General features: G+C 42.1%; 1 protein-coding gene across 3 annotated transcripts in view; it reads left to right on the plus strand.

The window, feature by feature from the left end:
• Positions 1–22,529, plus strand: part of LOC119168753 (uncharacterized) — a 52,956-nt gene that overhangs the window by 25,797 nt on the left and 4,630 nt on the right. The window contains exons 3-5 of one of the 3 annotated variants that reach the window (XM_075865788.1): positions 4,081–10,176; positions 13,174–13,379; positions 17,043–17,117. The gene's annotated coding sequence lies outside the window, so the exon portion shown is untranslated. Of the gene's footprint in view, positions 1–4,080; positions 13,380–17,042; positions 17,118–22,529 lie in introns of all 3 variants that reach the window. The other 2 variants (XM_075865787.1, XM_075865786.1) reach the window with 2 other exon arrangements.

A 22,529-nucleotide genomic window follows, 5' to 3' on the forward strand; every position in this document is an offset into this window, starting at 1 on the left:
ATTGAGAAAACTGAGTTCATGTGTGCTACAAAAAAAAATCAAGCAATGCTTTATACCGCACGGCACTAGCAATGAGGTGGCACCTCGCTTCCAATTTTCTTTGTCTATTTGAATAGAACCATCATATGCATCATTTATAAATTTGTTGTACTGTTCTTGGGTCATTTATTCTCAAATTGTATATTCTGAATTTTCTTTGTTTTGGAAATTTTGGGTATACAGTGTTTTTATTTCATAACTTGATAAGACAGATGCTTGGGCTAGTTGGTGATAGGGGTTCAACATATTTGTACAGCGCAAGACTACGAGTAGTTACGATGTAACTACAGAAGAAGAGACAAGGACAGAAAGAGCGCTGACAACTGAAATTTTATTAACGAAAATGCAGGAAATATATACTCATGACGGAACACCACCGCGCAATGTATTGCATCACAGCAAGACAATCATCATCTCATTATATGGTTACAACGCCACAGCTCAGTACAAGTTCACAATCAATTGTGTCAAAGCCAGAAACTCGCTTTCTTTTTTAGTCAGAGCAAGCGAAGGCATGCTGATACATCGATCACCCAGCATTTGCATTTCATTGGCCTCCATAATCTCTCGTGTTAGCTGCTGACGGTGTTTGGTTACAACAGTGCACTTTTTGAAGTGTTTGAGGGCCCTATTAAGTTTAAAAGCTTGTTATATGGGCCAAGTAGGAAACCTTTAAACACAAATATTTCACTGTGTACAACTTGCAATGTAGTCATATTTAAATCATACATTTAATAGAAACTTGCTTCCACTTTGCTTCAACCCAAGGTAGCGTAAGTCAGAAAAACTTGTGGAGCTTGCTCAGACTCGGACTCAATAAACATTTTTGGGAGCCGTACTCACTATCACAAAAATTTGTTCAGCTGCACTCGCTCGGACTCACTGTCTTTTTCGACCACAATGCCAGTGCTTTTTAACACCGAAATTTCACGTAATCGATGCTCTTCTTGGCACCTTTTCATATGGTGCCTTCGAATACGAGTTATGAGTGCTCGTAAACCAGTAAGGTTGTTTTTCTTGAAAGAGATGACAGCGCAATATATATTCACCAACTTTTTTTTATTATTAAATGTATTTAAGGAGAGGTTATCACCAACTTCCTTTAGTTGTCAATGGTTAGGGAAAGGTCGAGGCCTTCCACCATGTAATTTATGCCACTGATCAATAAATATTCAAATGGTATATAAAAAGACACGGCTTTGAAATATGTTAGCATTGACGCGAGTATGAACGCTGATCTAGGTAAAGCAGATAGTAATACTGAAGACGAGTAGGTATGACCATAGCTTGGCAAATAAAAATCGAACTCAGATTCCCTCAGGAAATGTATCTTGCACTTTGGACTCGCTCGTACTCAGAAACACCAAAATTTTCCACAGACTGACTCATTTAGACGCACACTCACAGAAATGTTAACTCATTCTGAGACTAGCGTCTCCATCCGAGTTAGAGTGAGTAGACTCTGAAGTGAGTTCACTGATATCTACAAGAAAGAGACATTCCTGGTATAAGAGCAAAAAAGGACACTGCTAAGAGGCGAGGAAATTACACAAGCGCATGTGATATTCGTACAAGCCTAATTCTTATTCGTAAAATTTTTAAGGTTATTGGATCATAGTAAAAATGCTTGATTTAAATGATTCAACCAAATTACTACTTTTTCTACCTCACATAACTATTTGCCCATCACTAAACCTTGCAGTTCTTGCTTCTTCTGGCTGTTTTGGACAGGTGCGTGGAAGAAGTTGTGGCCGAAAATCACATGCATGTTTTCTGACAGGGCGAACTGTTGGAGGCCTATGTTTTTCAAATGTTGAATGGTAGAACTGAAGATTACCAAGCATATACAAGCTGTCGTGTCAGGTTTCATGCTTATTCAGAATTCGCTGCAACGAGGGCTCGCTATATGTAATCAATTTGCAGTATTTGTAGTGCAGTGAAGCTGTAATATTGTGGTACAATTTTTTTAAAGGGACTGTCTACTGCACAGAACTTTTTGCTTATTATGGTGAAAATGAGAAGATTGTTAATCTCATCAGCACCAATGAGCTTGTTTTTGTACCATATAAAAGGAGTAATTTTGATGTTGAAAATCTACAAAGCAACTGCTGGCATCACCCAGCAGCTATGTGGTTCTATTTATCCACACAGAAATGCTCGCAAGTAGGCTGATTTTGCTTAAAAACAAACATGTTTAACTTGAAATTGCATTTCATTCCCTTGAGGCAACTTTAGACTGCACAAGAGAGTACTTTTGCTTGTTTTATCACGCGTTCAAAGAGGCACCGTGGCACTGCCGGCAAGACGGTCGCGTGTTTGCCTACGGCGGAGAAAAGCGAGTGCTGCGTCTGGCGCCGCTCTCAACAACAACAAAAAAAAGTCTTTGGCAAGTATTAGCACAACTGATTTCAGTAAATTTTCAAACCTTGCCCATGGGTCCAGTGTCATCTAGTAATGTTGCGCGAGCCTTCGTGCTTAAAGTGCACAACAGTACTTACCAAAGTTCTAACATTGGAGAACATTTTGCCATCACGTTTCGCTTAATCATGTTACCCAGGCTGGCTCTCATCCCATATGCAACGCAGAACACCCAAACACAACTGCAAGACAGCGGGGTCATTCTGCTGTTTTGTGAAGGACATTTCATGTTTGTTTTAGTTGCATGCACACTTGGCAGGAGTAAAACCACTACAGTTCGTTTCACAATGCTGGCGTACCAGTGTTGCTGGAACAAACTCTTCCCCTCAACTGTGGTGGTTTTTGAGGCTAACTAAACAAAGCTGGAGAAACTTCGGTAATACATTATCTGACAATTTCCATGCTTTATACGACCAGAACGGTGTATGTAGTATTATTGGTGAAGGCCTTGCAAAAACTGGTCACCGTTTCAGTTTTAGACTTTCACGCCACTGTGATCACGTCCACCAGCCATCATTCCGGGCGTTCATCGCTCCAATGGAAGAAGACTGAACGCAGAATAAAAATTTTTTTTCCGAGGATTTCTACACACTGGCCAGAGAAGCCGTTGGAATGTTGGACACTTCAGACGTATGCTTTTTATTGCGATACAAAACAGCAAAGCAGTGGAGGACTATCATAGTCACTTGAAAGTGAAAAACTTACTTGGGGTGCTGCCTTGCATTCTGGCCTTCAGAGCTTGCATTCGAATGACTAAATTACTTATAAGCCCAGACTCGGAGAGGACACTGCACTTCTTTGGGCTTGTTTCATCATGAACCTTTACCGACACGCCCAACTGGCAGTCATCCTATATACTTATGAGCGCTAAATAAAGCTAGAATAGATTTATCGTCATTGTACCCTACCCACCAGAAGCTTCAGATGGTCTCGTCTAGCCTCTCGATGCCCATGGGGTGTGTGAAAAAGGATGCAAACAGACAGTTTTTATTTCACTTGTGTATTTGCTTACTTGTAAATAATAAAATCACCAATGTTCATTTTCATGAGTTTGGTACAATAAGGACATAATAGTAACACGCCGTTAATAAAAAATAATTGAACTCTCTTTTTTTTTCTTGCAAATGGTGCTTTCATTCCTTATTGAGCCACCTCTGCTGCTTCTCCGCGCACAAGCTCCACCATCCATTGCCGTGCACCCCCACAAGGCAGTCCTACATGCCCATGAAGCATAGAAAAATATGAGCCATGTTAACTCAATACTGTGTGCCCACAGTTGACATGCATCTCCATGTGCAGTACCCTATAGGTGTACTGCTTGCCGAAAATATATCTGGTAAGCTTAGTGATCAAAATATGTCATCGACAATGCACTTCTCATGGTGTTGTATGCATTATGTTTCGGGGTCCTCTTTATTGTGCTGCATGTGTGCTTCTCTGTGTGTTCAATTTCCTGCCTTCTTTTTGACTTGTACTATAGTTCTGATACATCTAAGATTGCTGACTGTTTCCATTTCCTCATGTTTCCTTGCAAAGTTCTGCGAAACTAGAATAAAAATTGACTTGAAAGCAGGTCACAGAACTCGATACTTAAAAACACTTTGGTATCTTTCCTACTTGCAGGCTGGCCACCAAAAACAGTGTGAACCTCGATGCTAAGGGCTTGAATGCCACTGGGTTGTAGTGCCACCAACAGCAAGGGGATCGCGTCATGATGGAAGAAGGGGATGCGCGGGATCACGTGCGATCCAGCAGCAATACTGGCGCGAGGGGGACAGAAAATGAAAACATTGGTTGTGTGAAAACCTGTCGAGTCTTTTTCTCACATGTGCTACACAATGTATAGTAACATTCTCCTCATTGTGGACATGTACTGTGATAGGGACAGCAGCTGCCTTTGTGTAGTATTTCTGAATGCTTTGTTGTTGTTACTAACACAAAGCTGTCACATAATTTAACCTTTTACTTCACTAAAATTATAAATGAACTGTAATAATTACAAGAGCAAGCCTAAAAATGTTGATACTTCATGTTACTTTGCCTGAAAAATGTTAGTTTTTGAAGCATGAAGTTGGTTTTGTTTAATCCCAAACAAGCGAACTCCACTTCTTAAAGGAGTGCCAACCCCTGATGTCCGACTAAGTTGGCATAAAAAGGACTGAATCATCGGCTTTCAGTGCTTGTAAGGAATGTTGGGTGAATGTCAACCATTTGACACGCTATGTACACAATTGTGTACGCCCCTTGATTTTTCTATTTATATATGTAGGGGCTAAGAAACATCAAAATATATTGACTTTCTAATCTCTTTATTTAACTTCGTTTTGCAGCATACAGTTGCATATTTATTTTTATTTTATTTACTCTCGAAATCCTTATGGTATTAATAGAGGGGACTGGTTACAAAGTAGACAAGGAAAATGCAGCATGAAAAGTTACTAAACAAAGAATAAACTCATCATTACACAATGTTAGCTGTGTAAGGACAACAAACACAATACATAATTCAGCCTGTAAATACAGAATGTTAGTCTATTTTGGATAATTACAGAATACTGAGTAAAGTTTATTGGAAAACAATTACTAATAGTGACATGTCTTCAGGTAGTTGGTTTCAATGTACCAATGTACAAGATGAAAACACTGGGAGTTGCATAATGCGATGCCAACCTTATGACGAGGTCACTGCAATGGAATATGTACTGAGGATTCAGGATTAGTTGGTCATGCGGGGTGGTATGACAGAATAATTCGTGAAATGAAGCCAAATAGGATATTTTCCAAGGGGGTGCAAAAAAAGCAAGGCTTCGGCTGGATTTTATTGAAGTTATACCAGCAATGCAATTACAGTGAGAAGGTTTCAAGCGGATGGAGTTATTCTGTACAAACAAGTGAATCAAGTTGTCGTGGCAAGGGTCTCGCACAGAAGAGGCACATTCAAGTTTGGGACGTAATAATGTTTCATATAGGAGTATTTTTAGTGTATATCGGGGTTTTGAGAAGGTGCAATATATGTAGCCTAACTTGTAATCGGCATTATTAGTAACATATTCAGTGTGAGGAGCGTGAGGTAAGTTCAATGTGATAAGAACACCTAATTATTTATGTGAGCTGACCCAATTGTGTAGGACATTTACCTAATATGTTAGCAAGATGTCTGCATAGCTTCTTACGTACATTTGCTTAAATTTACGCATGTTTAAATCTATTTGCCACGTGCTCCACCAAGCTGCTACAGTGTTGAGGTAAGATTGGAGAAATGAACTGCCATTACCACTACTTACTTTGTTGAAAATTATGCAGTAATCTAAAAAACATTAATGTTTGAAGAAGTTGAAGATTACAGGCTCAAGGTCGGCGTCGGGTATCTTTTTTGGCACTGGAGCTGGGTTCATGGCTTGATGGGGGCGCCCAGAACATAAAGGAAACCACCTTCACCAGATGTCGCATAGTTGTGATATGGACTAAGGTAGCAGGCGGCACTTCCAAGATGAAATTTTTTGTTTGGCCATACTTGTGGCCAAGAAACAAAGTCAAAGACTACAGTAAAGCACAAGTTCGGTTTCTTTTTGAATGCACCTCGTGTTATGCCGCTATTTTTGTTGCAATAGAATATCGAGTGCCTTGAAATGTCAGTTTCACACGAGTACATACAGTTCTTCGTAGGTGTTATCTGAAAGGGCTAAGAGAGCAGTTCACTTTTATTACTTTTTTTCTTCGCGCAAGAAACCCTTGCACCACTTGGGCCGTAGCCCAATCATTCGCAAAGTTTGAGATTAGCTAGTTTGTATGACGAGACCTCAATGTCGAGGTGTTTCATGCATTTGGCACTGTAGTCACTGCTTGCAATGTTTCATTTATGGTGCTGGCAACAGTGCTGTCACCAGGGATATTTTAGGGGGAGAGAGGAACACATGCTCAGTACAGTACTTGCAACAACCCTGAATGGCAGTGAAAAACTTGTGCAAATACACATGCCAGTCATGAGGCATATGAACATCGATACTTGTATAATGCCTTGCTGAATCGAAACTTCATATAGAGATTAAATAAGAGGTGTGAGCATAACATTTCACAGCTCTGCATTTGGATATCCTCGCACTTTTCCAAATTTATATTTCGGGCTTCTGGATTTATAGATGTCCACATCTCTTTGAGAAACATAAACTAGTATGCCAGTAGTCGTCAAGCTTCTAATCTTGATAACTGCAAAAATATTAGAAATGTTTGCAAAGGAATAAACTATCTTTTATCCTCAATGCCAAAAGACATAATAAACTGGGTGTATTACGCTGTGTCTATAGGTGCTATTATGAATATTTTCATAGCATTACAAAGACTTAGCATCGATGTGTACAGCTGACTGAAATGCGTGGCCTTCACATTAGACCAGCAGCTTATGTTGGCAAGTATTTTTACATTTTCAAGGCCACTTGTGGCAGCCTCGGTTGGTCTAATTTTGTTCAGAATGCTTCTTCAAAATTAAGAAATATATTGCTTTTTTTTTTACAACAGCTTACAAGTCTTACAGGCGGTGCGGTTTACTATTTCCTCTGATTTTAACATTACATTGCAGTGAAACGCCAAGTTCATAGACTGAAGAGGTGTATAGGCATTTTAGACAACTCGTGCAAGAGCTTTCAGAGCTTCGCAGAAAATAGACATTGCTGGCATTAACCGATATATTTGCCACCATGCCTGTGAAGGCTTTGCAAAACAATTTCCAGAAAATATTTGCCTTTGCTGCATTTTCTACCTGGCATATGCTGTGTTGCAAAAGGCAGTTGAACTATTTGCTGCATTGAATTCAATATCTGTTTCTAAAGTGTATACCAAAGTCTTATTGCATCTTATAATCCTTGCACAAATCAGGCAGTCATATGCACGGATGTTTATTTGAACAGGTACATGCGTAAGGACTGGCTCTGACCTATACAAGGTTGGATGATGAGGGGTCTAAGCAAGCAATGATCCTGTGATACTTCGAATGACATTTCACCAGCAAAGCGTTGTTTTTAAATGATGCAAAATAAAACAAGGTGTAATTGCAAGATCCTGGGTGTCTTTTATGGTCTCATAGTTTCCTAAAAGTAACTCTGGCACTGCAGTCGTTTAGTTGCCATGGGAATGATGGGTACTTCACAGATTTGCCTAGTTTTCGTGTTTGCAGGCTTCCCATGCACTTGTGGCTGTGTTTATAGCTATGCATTGATTTTAAACCTTTGCTAAACTTTGTCTTGTGGCAAAGCGAATTCAGGCCACACGGAGCTAAAAGAACGAACATTAGACACATTCGTGTACTACCCATCCCTGCCATGCTAGCTGAAGTGCTGTGCGTTGCAGCTGCCACAGACACTAGCATCAAAGTTCTCTATGTTTCATTCAGAGCATGGTCCATGCTTTAGAACATCCTCCAGTGTATCTCTATGCATGGTCTGCACTCCTGCTTTTATTTCAATTTTATGTGACGGCTATGTGGCACTTGTGGCTAGGTATGTTTTTTTTTTTACTTGCCATCAAGTTTGCATGACTGCTTGTTGGGCAAGGGCGGGTTGTAGAAAAAAAGAAAGAGAAAAACATCATGTCGAGGTGCTCGGTCGCATATTATAAAGTTGCGCGTGCCCTCACAGCTTCACAGCATTACACATGCATGCTGCACTGAAGCGCCAAAAAAGAAAAGAAAACTCGGGCGCTTTTTTCTGCAGGACGCACCAGAAAAATTTTGTTTTTGTTCGAACCTTACTTGCGCCGATAGGCAATATTTATTCAGCGGCGTTCTTTTGCCTTAACGATGGCGTATTAGCTTGTCCGTGTAATATATCAAGGAGGCGTTGAATATATGAACGGGCGAGGCCGGAAGCTTTACTTTTTTTAAGCCGCACAATGGTGTTTGGAAGGTCTCCGTGTGGCATGGCACGTTCCTATTCATAATGCGTAGCTTAGAAGTCAGTGCTGAGCATCAGCTAAAGCTAATTAACCCTGAAGTGACGACCGCGACGTAGCAGAGTGTGATTTTTCCGAAACCCCCTTTCTGACCAGCGACGAGGCAAGGCTTGCACAAGTACGTGATCGCGTCGTTTTGTGTTGATTGCATACGACTTAGTAAACATCCAAACTTACATCGTTGATAACAGGCCGGCAAAACGTTGGGCAGAGCGAGGAGCGCAGCGCAGCGGCGATACAAGGCGCGCGCACTGCTTGAAACATGAACGATTGGGAGATGTCAATCGTAGAGGGTTTTCCTTTTCTTGATCACATCGTTCCAGTGCCCACTTGCGTCATGAACGAGCCGGCTTTCGGTTGCGAGAGGCGACAGGTGGGCGCACACGATTTCTTCGCGAGTATCCAACTCAACTCGCCGCAGGTCCAAAAGCCTTGAGGGGTTTCCTTTGCCAGCAAGGCGGCCCCCGCTAGGTGCAGCAGCAGCCTCCGGCAACACTATACGAAAGTGCGGGGAGCGACAGCGCGATATCACAATTAGATCGGCGGAAATGCATAGTCTCCAAGAGCGCTGAGCCGCGGTGCATTGTGGGTGGCTCTATCCGCTCGCCTTTGTAAACTCGCTGCCCGGATGGAGTGACTGATACCACCACCACCACCACTGATGATGCCTGGATGGAGGAATGCCAACCCGATGCCTTTTGTGTTGGCCGTTCTGGCAGTTCCGCCGACTGTATAGAAAGAGACGACCCCGTCGCTTGTCCTCTTTTCTTTTCCTTCGGGCATCAGCGACAACATTGACGGACGACGTGTTCGACTTCACCGTGCACGTGAGTATAGGTGGTTTTTCATTCGAGTGAATTCTTGTTCAGATTTGCAACTTGTCGACTTCATCGTGATCACCTGTCGCCGGCAATAAGTCACATACGTGCGATATTTAGGTGAAATAAATGATAATGCACATTTTCTGCTCCATTTGCGTGACTTAGCTACACCAGGACGTGAGCTAAAGCCTTCGTCGCCTAGCCACTAGCTGGCAAGATCGATCACTCGCATCCTTCAGTTCACGAATCAACGCGCCTGCCTTAAAGTTAGTAAGCTAGCTTGCTCGCAAAGAAATCCCACCGAGGCAATTTTGTTTTCTGTGAACAATGCACCGTAGATTTGTCTTGAATAACAAAAAAAAAACTTGAAAAATAAATGTCGCGACCTTTTAGAAAACGCCGTGTCTAAGGGCTGGACGTGGCATTTTGTAAAAGGCTCAGTAAATTCAGTATTTTTTCGTAGTTTCTGCTTGAAATTATTATTGTCTATGAATTTCATGGCCCAATCTTTCACTTTGGCTGAAAATCTCGGCGGCAAAAACTTTGTTCAGTGTCCCTTTAAGGGCAGGTGTAGATGCCATCATTTCAGTAGCTAATCTTTTTGCTAGTCGGTCGGCTGGTTTACAATAAGGGTACTAACTAGAGTTCCAGATTTCATCAGCAACACATCATCATGGCTTCATCAGATGCTGCATTATATACATTCTATCCTCGTTTTTAAATAGGTGTACCGTATTGTCCACTGTTACAGGAAACAAGCGAGCTCATAGACAGTGAGCCATGTGATGCTAACTGGCAGCGAGGCTTGTGAATGGGACGCATGCGCATAGAATCGGGGTGCGCCCAGTTTTGTCGGCCATTTCTCCGCCTGTACGCATGACAGCATTGAAAAGCGCATCCGTATTTTATCTGCGCAATTTATCTAGCCCAGTGCCTCCTGCTTCAGGGATTTCCTGTGAGCACAAAAAATGCATGATTTTAATCGTTGCTGCAGTGTTTTGCAAGTTGTCACCGTAAAGCACATCATATTTTTCGCGTAATGCTCGCTGCAACTGGCAAGTTTCGATGACTGAAAATGCTGTTCAGGTCTGATGTAGCAGACATTTTAAGCTCGTCCTCGAGACCATGAAATATTGGTTTATTAAATAATGGAAGGCAGAGTTGGTATCAGTTGATTTACAGTGTGAAAATGAAAAGTGCGAAGAACCGTGCCTCGCAAGTAAGCCCCGAGAGCATGAGCAGAGAAGTAGCAGATGACGATGCGCATGCGCTGCATTTCCAAATCTCACCAGCACTAGTGCTTGACGGACTGCTGGTTATGCACTAGCGTGTTCCTTCTGAAACAGGACTTTGGCCCTGTAAGCAAGTTCTTCAAGGGCATAAGTAAAACGTAGAATGGGCCCCCTAAATGCACCCATCCTTGAACCATTGGGCTTATGAATTAGTGCCCTTTTCAAAATACAACTATTCTGAGCAATAAATTGTGACAGAAGAGTGCATGAAGTTTAAAAATGGGAAAAAAGTCTTTAAATGTCCCCTTTATACATAGTGTTCTTGTGATGTCACTTCTGCCGTTGTCGCCCTCTCCCGCCATGCCCGGGTAACTCTCTGGATACCTACGGCAGTTCACGTGCTGCAGTGCAGTTTGTTTGGGGCTCGTCATCTGTTGCTGTGAACGATGTGGAAGCATTGTGGTTTTTTGTTGTCTTACTTTAACGAGTTCATTGGATCAGGAAGGCCTTGCTCGTTCACTCGATACAAGACCAGATAATCAAGATGTGCGACACATACATCAGCCACGGCGTACACCGGCTGCCCGCCACAACCTATGAGGGCCTATTATCTTGCTTTCACTACAAATTGCCTGGCCCAAAAACAAGTGAAAGCTCAAAATCTCTCGAGCCGCAATTTTAAGAGTGGATGTGCGAATCGCAGCAGCTCCCATCGAAAACTAGTCGTGCAGAGCTAGGCAAGTTTACAAGAGATATAATATTATGAATATATTGTCGCGGCCCACGCCACCGAAGTAGCAATGCCCCCCCCCCAAGTGTTTTAAACAGTGCTGATGTTGAGCTTGAGCCTCTTTGATTGCAATTTGTGGAAATAGTCGAGGAAAATATTATACAAGGCAGATAGCGACTTTGCGTGGTGTGTGCCGCGGTAATGCCAGTCATCACTTTATTTTTCGCGTATGCTTTAACACACTTTTCACTTTGTATTTTGCTTTTGTTGTACGCTAATGTACAGTGGAGTCACTGAACATGATAGAGACCGTGTATAGAATTAATTGACTAATTAAAAAAAATCCTGATGCCCAACTTGAACCGATCGGCTATACTTCAAAGTGAACTAATATTGTTTCCCATTCTTTACAGTTTGTTTCAATGCAATACCAAATCTCCGTGATCGCCATCACGATTTTAACCGCCTTCCTCGCCTTCATGATTTTAACTGCGGACAAGTTTGTATGTACAGTATCTTGGTGAGCTATATCTGTTTGCAGGTAAATACTTGGCTATGGCACTTACTTGTAATGAAGTTGCACCTGAAGATGCAAGTATTGCAAAGTTTCTTCAAGTAGCTTTTGTTAATCTGCACCAGCCAAATATGCTGGTACTTTTAGGAAAATTGCAATGTGCGTTCTCAATTTTAGGTAATAACTTTCAGCGAAGAAACACCCTAAGCTCTGCTCCCTCTGCGTGGACTACTAAATCAACTTGCCTCACTAGCAGCTCATAATTTCTCAAACTTGCATCGTGAGGCAAAACTAAACGGGTGCAAGCACGAGGAGACAACATGGCAGTTGTAGGCGATAGATTCGGTTGGTGCCCGGACATGTCGGTGGCGCATTTGGGAAGTGACGAAAAGGCACTGCGAGATGCACGTGCACACTTTGTGTAGTTGTGTAGTTGCTGTATTGGACAGCAAACTTTTTTCTTATCTGGGCAGCTTTACCAAAGGAAGCTTCATCATATGGCGTGATAAATGAAGCGAATCCACAGGTTGAACCGCATCATTGTCTCGCTGTGCTTTTGTACTTTTTTTAGCTCACAAAATTTATTTGTACATATAAGTGACAACTTGCCAGTAATAAGGCAGCACTCGTTTCTTTACCATGTGATCATCTCCGGTGTGCTGCTGCCTCAATATTTCAAATTCTAAGCATTTACATCATTGTATGCTAACTTTTTCTTCAAAGGGAGACAAGCCACATGTGTATCGTAGATCAAGAAGCATGCCAGTTTCACGTACTTGTAAGGTAAACTTCAGAAATGCACAGTTGATCAAAAATATTAGTTTAATGGTGCATCTACATAGCAGAGCACCTGTGGCACCAAATAAATCATTTTGCATAGCTTCCATGTATTCATTGTACATCTAAGACTACCAATTATTGTGCTGTTCCACATTGTCCATGGGGCTATTAGGCACAGAATAGATCACTGTTGCATGTGGCAGTACTTTGTATGGCACACTAGACAAGGTCGAACAAGCTGTCAGCTGCAGTGCGTTCAGGAAAAATCTATGCTATTTTGTACAGACAGTGCTGTCACATTTCATCAGTGTGCAGTTTTATCGAATATCATTAATATACCAATACATCCTTATTTACATTAGGCATATTGCAGAGAGCAATTAAAAACCTTTGTAGCATAATGTGAAAGATGTCAGTTTGTTTCATTTTTAGCACTCTATACACTATAATTTCTCTTTTTCATTCATGTAAATTATAAGCTACCATTTTTCAGTGTATGTTGCCATCTGTGGTTACAACATAACATGTAAGGCACTTGGTACCTCTTCTCATTATTCATAAACATTGAATTTTTTCTTGAAGTTTGAGGCGTCTTCTTTATTAGAGCTGCTCTGGACTTGACATGTAGTTCGTTATCAGTGAATGAACAAAATTGACGCGGTATCTTGGCTACAAACTTTACCACTTTGATTACAGCATGCGAAAGCTTTTTGCTGTCGTGACGTTTCCCGAAGAACAAGATAAAGTGGCCGTTGTGCCACTCTCGTGGCTAACGGAAGACCGGGTCCAGTGCCACTGGCCTCCAAAGAGGAGGGGTGTTCGGGTCGAAGAATTGGTTCGAGACCGGGTGGACGCAACTGCAGTCTGGCAAAAGTACCCAGTTTGTCTTGTGACTTGTTGCAGTAAGTGAAGTTTCTGAGTTTTTTGTGTTTACCTTGGGCACATCAGACTAATTATAAAAAAAAGAAAAACTTTTCACTTAAGAAAAACCCGAAATTTGGGCACATTAACATGTGCCACTTTCCTTGTCCCTTAGTTTTCTTTGTTTTATTGTTGTGTTTTCTCTTCACACACCAAATTAGGCATGCCACTTTATCTCAGTATCTCTTCCAATTTTTTTTAATGCAGAGCACTTCAGGTGGTAAGGCTGTTGTATGCTGTCACTGTTGCTTGGCCTGACACCTGCAAATCTACATACAGCATATTGAGCGCATGCTCACACTTAAAAGAAGTCTTCCTCCTCTTCTCTGAGTGTTTCAACAGTGATATTAAGGTGGGACATTACTACTATGGCTAGGTGCAGCGTTAATATTCTGTCTAACAAAAAAATGACCCCTTAAGCGTACACTTCTTTCTTATCGCTCCACAAACATGACAATGCAAACCATGCGTGAAAATTACGAGAGGAAGCTGGCAAAATAATAAGAAAAGGAAAAAAAGGATACAAAGTAAAAGAAATAGAAACACAAAGATAAATACAGAAAAAAGTGAGGAAAAAGGAGAGGAGGAAAAAAACCAAAGAGAAACAAAAAAGGCTCCACACTTCCTTCAGGCTTAGCAGCAGCAGGGCTAAGCTGCCTTAATTCTTTTCTCGCCTCATTTTCTATTTGCCCTTTTCTTTGCCCCTCTTGTTTCGGGAGGGCATAGAAAGCATAATACAAACCTGCTATGGTAGGCACTTATGAAAAGAGACTGCAAGTTCGGCACAGTGACAACCACTGTTCATGGATCTTTCACTAGGTACATAGTCACCTAACACTTTTACTTTCTTTGAGGCTCTAGCCGACACCAGCTGAAGAACGGGGACCAACACTGCCAATTAGTCGTACATATCCCCGGAGACTGGCATGCATCATGCGTCTGTGTAATGCACAGCGTTCTCATTCTGGCGCATGCAACTTACTCTATGAACATTTTCGTGATGATGAATCTAGGCTTTGAAAAAATACTGGGCTTGAATTCTTCAGAATATATATGAATTGGTTAAAAATTAATTTAGACACCTTGTGGCACCGACGTTCGGCATAGCAATAGCCATGTGGGAACAGAAGGCTCAAAACAAACAAATTATTTGGGTGACTGAACTGATGTCACTGTCATGAAGTCGGAGCTTCTGAGACTCTCGATCTTTTTCGTTGACACCATGCACATGGTCCACTAAATGGCCACCTATTATAGCAAGCAAGATGTTGCCATCAAGCAGTCTATCTTCTTGACATGTCCACATGAGCTGGCTTCAACCAGTCTATAAGAATTGTCTAATTGTGTTCGTTAACTAAAAGTATAAAGTACTTCAAATCGCACTTGAGGACTTTAAAAGGGTCATTGTAAGGTGCTTGTAATGGAGCGTGAGTAACATCATAGTGGATGAAGATGCGGCTGGTATAAGCTGTCTTGGAATCATGACGAAGTGGCGGTACTGCGGCAGTAGCCATAGTAGTTCGCAGGCAATCGGCATAGTAGTGTACCTCAATTGTACTTTACTTCAATTCTGAAGTAAAGAATTCGCAAGGTACTCAAACTGCAGTGCCAAAAACTAGCTCTGCAGACGAGCGCTGCGTGTTTTCTTTCAACGTTGTGTGAAGACCTAGTAAAACGAAAGGCAGGTGCTTGGTCCATGGAGTTCTTGAGAATTGTGCTCGTGACGCTTTTAGTTGTGCTGATATTTTGGGGGTTAAGTTGCTGCTGAAAATGTGTTGCTCTGGGTGTTTATTGGAGAGTGAAAGCACATTGTGATAATCTGCTGTGGCAACTTCCGAATAGTTGCCTTGCACGGACAAACTATGTCTTAGCTTTAACAACTTGTCACCACTTGCTAGGTTTGCCGCCCGCTTTGCAATACTGTGATCTATCCTTACCTTGGTTGCAGTGCAACACAAAACGAAAGCAACAGGGAGTGAATTGACAGCACGGCACTGTGTTGTCGCTTTTCTTCCTGTTGTCCTCATCTTGAGCTTTGCTGTAATTTAAGTTAAAAAGTGATTGCAACCAACTGGCCCAGCATGCCATCTACAGTTGAACCCCGCTACAATGAACGCCGCTACAATGAGTACCAGCTTAGTGAATTTGTACAAATTGTTGGTGTTTCTAAACTGGTCACTTTTTCATTGATTGTATAAACACATATTAAGATATGTACTGCAACATGACACTTCCATGGGTCATGAAACTGACTCCTAACAATATGTACGACTGATAACTTTTAAAGCATGTAGAAACATCTAGAACTGTTAAGGAGAGATGTGGGTCGCAAAACAAGAGTTTTCTAAAAAATTTAAAATTTTTGTTCTCACCTGTTAAGAATAGAACCTTTACTGTACCAAAAGAAGATATATATGTCGATACTCAACCAAAAATGCTTTAAAATTGTGTCTAAAGAGCACAAGTTAGTTGTTAAAAAGTTGTTAGTGTGCAGTCTTTGAGCACCTTACCCCTGATAATGCGCCACCGCTCGCCATTGTCGATCGCATGAGGCAAAGAGCCAACCCTCACTCTTCAAATAACTACTGTTTTCTTCACTGCTTCAGTGCAAGAAATAAACAGAAGCATGCTTTTACCCAGTTTTCTTTAATGCCGCGACTGGCTTTTATATTGTGTGTTATGGATCGGGGATAACCACTGTGTGTAATGTAGAGCCTACTTGCGGGGTTCATGTCTCGTCAAGCAGCACAGTTGAAAGCTTTTCTTGTGTGTTTATCTTTGTTATGGACCCGGAAAGGTGTAGCTCAAGCAATAGCTGTGCTGCCAGTGGGAAAGCTGTTGTGGCAGCGCACCCTGTAGGAATGGGCTATGAGCAGTTGGTCCGATTTGCGGCAATTTTTGGCTTGAACTTTGGCCAATGCATCATGAGTCATTTACAGCCACCAGCTGGAAAGCCCGTGATTTGTCAATATACGTCGTCTGTGGCAGTTTTAACCGACTCGTTTTTCACAAAATAAATGTTGCCATTTTTTGCAATGTGCCCCTCTTTTTTCGGGTACTTCTGGTGCTTGGATCTGCATACAGTTCACCCAATCCATTCCAAAGTACGAGAAATGCGGTTACCTTGTTTCAATTTCAGTATTTTTATATAGTAAAAAAATTAGTTCTATGTAAACTTTTACTAGGGTAGAATAAACAGAGACTTTCTATGTTGTAATTTTTCACGACTATTACAGATTTTGTATACACTTTCTAATTGGCTTTCTGCATTCTATACTTTATTTAAAATATTATGAACTATCAGTTAGTAGTGGAAAGAGGAGGGGGGGAGGCTAGAGGTTTTTGCTTTGTCACGTTGCGGGACTCAAAGTATGCAGCTTGCGAAAAAACTAATTATATCTTTAAAACCTCCATAAAAAGTTCTGCAAACAGCTCAAGTTTCATTGCTTTAAAACGGTTGTTTTGGTGTCATTCTTCAGTTTCTGATCATAGCTGTGCGAGTTTGTTTTCAATATTTTCTAGGGTTGCAAATTTATTTCTAGGGACGTTTGTCTTTCTGAGCATTAGACGGGCACTCTTTAACTAGTTGCGTGACCCTATGTTGCCTTTATTATGATTTGCTCTAAAAAATCTTTCGTTCGCAGGCACTTTTGAGAAAGCTGAGCGCCGTGCCACTGGTGCACAGTACGGCCTAGCGGCAGACACAACGGAGCAATCAGGTAATTGCTTACATTCATGCTTTGCTTACATAAAATTGTAAGCTGGTGCCTGCTTATCATGCCTGTTAAAGAAGGTGAAACAAGTTTGGAAGAGATGATGACCACTTTGATAATTGAGCTAGCTAGGAGGTTAACCTGAAGAAACCATTCGGATCTAATTGGCAAGCTGAAGTGTAAACCAAAAGCAATGTTTATGAATAATACAGTGCCTAAATTTCCATCCTATTTGGAAACTGTGGTTATATAGTAGCTTCCAATTCTTAATGCCCCAAAATGTGGTAGTGCTCATTGAATCCAAGGAAAACAATGGGGCTTCCATCACTACAGTATTTCATTTTTAAAGATACGGTATAAGCTTTTTTTGCCACTTCATGCGACCTTAAAAGGTCCACTTATTTGTTTCATATCTAACTGTCGTTTAAAATAGATGTACATGCATAAACGTTCTCTTTAGGCAATGAAGACCACAATGAACTGGAGGCGGGAGGGGGGGGGGGGGGGGGAGCCTGTGGGACTGCAGCGGATGAACGTAGGGTGTGTGTTTAATATGTGGAAAAAAAAAAATCAAAATTTTGGCGACTGAAATGGGGGTGACTTAGTGAGTGCGTTCATGACGAGAGTAAACACGGTTATTATTTTTTCAAATCTCTTTTGGAAGCCAGGAAAGATATATATGTATGTGGTGCAGCCTAACAGAAGGTCCGTGAAGGCTAATTATGAATTCGTCGTTGTACGAAGGCCTAATTTTTCATGCGCACCATAAATAGTGTTCAAAATTTGATTGCATATGTTGTTTTCATTCTCGCTGTATTCCGTGCTGTTGATGATGTAAAAAAAAAAAAAAGTAGCACACTGAGAAGTGGTGCTGCTTTTGGGCAACAGTTGAAAATGGCAGGATGCATGAATGCGGAATACTGCCGTTTACACTCAAATCACTCTTGCGCTCACCTCCCACTGTTTGCAGCATGTGTTGTGTGTACACAGCTGTATATTTCCTAGCTAGAAAAATTTAATTTCAAGTGTTTCACGCCATTTTTCATGTAACTATTCCACGATTGCACACACTGATCAGCAGGCTTTCAATTGCGCTGAAGGACACAGGTGCCATAAAAATTCATAGTCGATTCTTTCAAGAAACCGCATGTAAAGGCTGAAGCTTCATATGTACATACACACACACACACAGCATATTGTTTTTTGTACTTTATGAAAGCTGCCAAGGTCTCATGTGCCTCCAAGCGTAACCTGTCTTATTCATTCTCCATCACTGCGAAAGTTTTGTGAGTTTCAAATAAAAGTACTTTGTGCATGGCCACGTTTGGGTAATTTTTTGTGTAGGTGTTATTTGAGCAGCCTACAGTGTTTACTTTCTAAGCCTGTATGAATATGTTGCATTATAAGGATGCAGAATGTGTGTGGCTGTACAATATAGATGAAGTGTAAAAATTAAGTGTGTCAATTGTAGTGTTCTTGCAACCAATCTTACCCCCATATTCTAGAACGTCCCTCCACTCAACGCTTCACCTTCACTTGAAATGACCGATGGGAGCGCCGTCTTTAGGCAGAGAAAGTCGCTGCATGTCAGCAATAATCTGCTGTGATTCTCGAGTAGCGTAGCGTCGCTTTCAAACGAGCAGCGGCACAGTGCTCAACTCTGTCAAGTGAAGGGTGAAAGTCGAGTCGAGGAGCGTTTATGAATATGGGGGTTAGTTTTGTTGTCTTGTTAACCTGCCATTAACACTGGATTGATGCTACTTTGCTCTAGCTGTACAGTGCTCTCCAAGGCACAAGGAGGCACCGCTGGGGGAAGGCTCGGAGCAAACCATGCTTGAGTTTGCTTTCATTGTTACACTATGCACGTATTAAGTGATGGACTTTAATGTATGCTATTTGTATTGTGCAAGTTTTTGGGGACATACAACTTCCAACACTTATATGTTCTGACGAAAATCACGCAAGAATGAGAGAAGAAGCTTGTGCAAAAATCATGCAAGAGTGTAAGAAGCTTGTGCAGAAGTCTGTGAAATGAAGTTTTGAAAATTTGTGGCAATGTGTCATTGTACAGCGGTCAACAGTCTTGCTCAGCATGCTTGACTGCAGGGCTCCCGGCTGCACAGGCACATCTACGAAGTGCCTGATGCATGATGGGCCAAATGTCAGCCGGCACAGTCTGTATTAGCGCACCTGCTGGGAATTTTTTCTCTTTGTTTATCGTCCGGACTTCAACTATGTTATGGCATTCAGAAGTGCTGTAGGCGATGCAGCATCACAGAAAAAATAATTATTGACCATCTCCCCAAAGAGAATCATGATGGGATGGGAAGCAGCAGTGGTATACCCAATGTTGACTAGGCTGAAACAGGCGTCAAGGCAGACGCTGAAAGAACAGGTTGAAGTGAAACTGTGTAACCTTTACTCAAGTAAACGTTTTTTTGAAACGCAAAGACACGGGAGGCGGGTTGGAGTTTCATCGCAGATAAAGGAGCCGAAGGAGTGTTTCCACTCGACGGGCGGTTGAGCATTGCGGGTGGTGGAGAGGGTGAAGCGATAGAAAAGTCTGTTGCGAGCAGGTAGAGAAGCAACACCACCTGGGTTTGTTGGGAGCTGCTGCGGCTGAGGGAGAGAGTGATGTCAATGTGCAGCTGTGGCTTGACCTACTTGGCATCGTTCCAACAACTGCGGCTGGGCAACGCAGTGGGGCGCTTTAGCATGGAGACATGGATGGACAGGTTACACAGGCTGCTTCGCATCTAAAGGAAAAATGTGGAATCACTAGACTTAGTGCCCTATGCAAGAAATCCTGCAAAGGTTATCTTCAGTCTGTAGTGTTTGCAGGTTTGCATAGGATGCGGGCCAAGGGGATTTCTCGTGTTTTAATTTCCTTTCTTTGTGGTTTCGCTACACCGTCGGCGGCACCTCTGATGGCCTAAACAGTTGTAGCCATGACAAAAAACAAAGAGAGAATCTATGTGGCGTTCTTTATATATTGGCAATGCAGCTCCGAGTGCAATGCTCTGGTATTTTAGAGAAGTATGTTAATGTCTGTTCCTAGTCTTGAAATGCCGCCCTTAGGTATTTGAGTAGAATGAAAGCTGGGAAAATTCATTTTGAGCCATTTATTATATGCACGGTGACATCTTTGCAGGCAAGTTGAAAATAAAGTATTTTCATTGGTGGTGACATGATAAACTTAACTGTACCAAAGCATGACCAGTTGTATACTGCTGCTGTGCATAAAAACTTATTGTTCCTGCTGTAGTTGCAAGACAGCCAGTAAAGTTGGTATTACACTTGAGAGCGATGTACCGAGAAACGCACCGGGGAGCGATTCTTCTCTATTAGCTGAGGCATCTCTTATCAGCAGGGTACTACATATGCATTTTCTTATCAACCTGTATTTTACGGTAGGCGCACTGGTGCCTCTTATCCCCGTTTGTCTGTTACATCAGTGTCTCTTGTAAAAGAGATCAACTGTGCTACCATTTTTTTTCGAATGTAATGAGTTCTTTTTCCAGATTATTGTTGTTTTAAGGTGGAGCCTCACATTTCAATCAAATATGGAAGATTCTATTTTTCCTTCTAGCTGCTATGAAGTCACTCCTTGTGTTACAATAGAGTGAACACTGTTACGAGAAAAGCTACATTATGGAGTTAACTCACTCCATATTGACTTAACACACAGAATCGGTGAAAACTACACTTCATTCCAGCTGCATTAGAAATAATATTCATCTGCATGCTTCTGTTTCTTTTGTTTGTTTGTTGGCTGGAGGTTTGGGGTATAGGGTGGCCAGAGGGCACTGTGTAGTCTTTCTTGATCTTCCCAATTTTGTCAACATCAATTGATAGGCGTATAGGGAAGCCAGCATGCTGAAACAGCGGTGCAAGCATGCAAGATGTTCACCATTGCATGCTGTCAGTCGCTGTGAGCAACCTACTGCATACAATTAACTGTGAGTGGTGAACTAACGGTGCACTATGTGTGCCTTCTGGAAAGCTGCAATGGTAAAGTGCCACAATCGTATAGTAACATTGATAAAATCGCAATTTTTTGTTGAATAATTTTGCAACAGAATCAATGGAGTTTTAGATAAATTTGTGATCTGCCTGGTTCATCAAAGCTACAGAGTCAAATGCGGTATATACTCGCATAATATGTGTCCTTTTTTTTGTCAATCCGGTTGACCGTAATTTTTGTGTTCGTACTTGATTCTAGCGCGCATGCGATTTATGAATTCGCTTAACCGAAAAAAAGGTGCGCGTTAGATTCGAGTAATTACGGTAAGGTGCAGACAAGGAACCGCGATGCCAACACAGTGCTGTGTGTGTCGCCCTTCATGTGTGTGTGTCCCCATTCCTTGTTCCAGTCTTCTATTGCGTTGTGTTCCCTCCGATATCTAACCAACACACCCAAGCTTCTATGCTAAGTCTTATTCAACACACTCTTCTGCTGGCTCCCATACTGAGCACATCAGCATGTCGAAGAACTCCACGCTGATGTGCTTGGCGGTGGAACGGTTTCAGTTTTCTTCGGTAAGCTTTATAACAGCAATCTGCCACCTACCGTATTTACTCGATTCTACCGCGCACTCAATTGTAACGTGCACCCGATATCCACCGCGAAAAAAAAAAACGTAAGACATCGATTGCAACGCGCACCCATTTTTCTCGCTGGCCCGCACGATCACACCACTCGAAAAAAACGACGCCTTTCGGGAGCGTCTTCCATTTAAATATGAGGTACAGGCGAAGCTTGTGCCCATCTGACGTGTAACAGAGCATTGCCGGCACTGTAGTTTTACCGTGGACCGATGTCTGCACGGGAACTTGCTTCGCCTCCTTCTTCTCGACGGTTGTGGTGCCAGGCATGTCGAAGTAAAGAGGCGTCTGATCGGCATTCCCGATTTGCTCAAGCATGTAGCCGTTGTTGCGCCGCAAGTTTAGGACGAACCTCTGAAAACTGTGAAGCTTTTCATCGTACTCCTCCGCAAAAGTTTTCGCATATGCATGTTCCCCTTCGGAGGGAAAAGCCTTTCCTCTTCATAAAGTTAGTTAGCCAGCACCTGCTCGCTTTAAACTGGCTTCGCATTAGACCTTTTTCTAAGACTAATTTCATAGCCCGCACTTGGAGCAGTTCTGTCGTCACGGGCCGCTGTGCCGCTCGCTACTCAAGCACATACTCGCCGAGCAGCTCTTTAATTTGCGGAAACCGACCCTGCTGTGGTCCACTGAAGCCTTTGCGTGAAGCTTTGCTGTCGACAATCTTCTGCTTTTGTTTCCGCTGGTCCCGCACGCACGTTTCGGGAACTCCGAACGACCGCGATGCGGCCCGATTTCCGTCGGTTTCTGCACACACGATGTTTTTTCTTTTAAAGGCGGCATCGTGGTGCACTCGAGTTTTTGGAGTCGTAC

This window comes from Rhipicephalus microplus, chromosome 6 (assembly GCF_043290135.1).
Source record: "Rhipicephalus microplus isolate Deutch F79 chromosome 6, USDA_Rmic, whole genome shotgun sequence".
NCBI classification, from domain to species: Eukaryota; Metazoa; Arthropoda; class Arachnida; order Ixodida; family Ixodidae; genus Rhipicephalus; species Rhipicephalus microplus.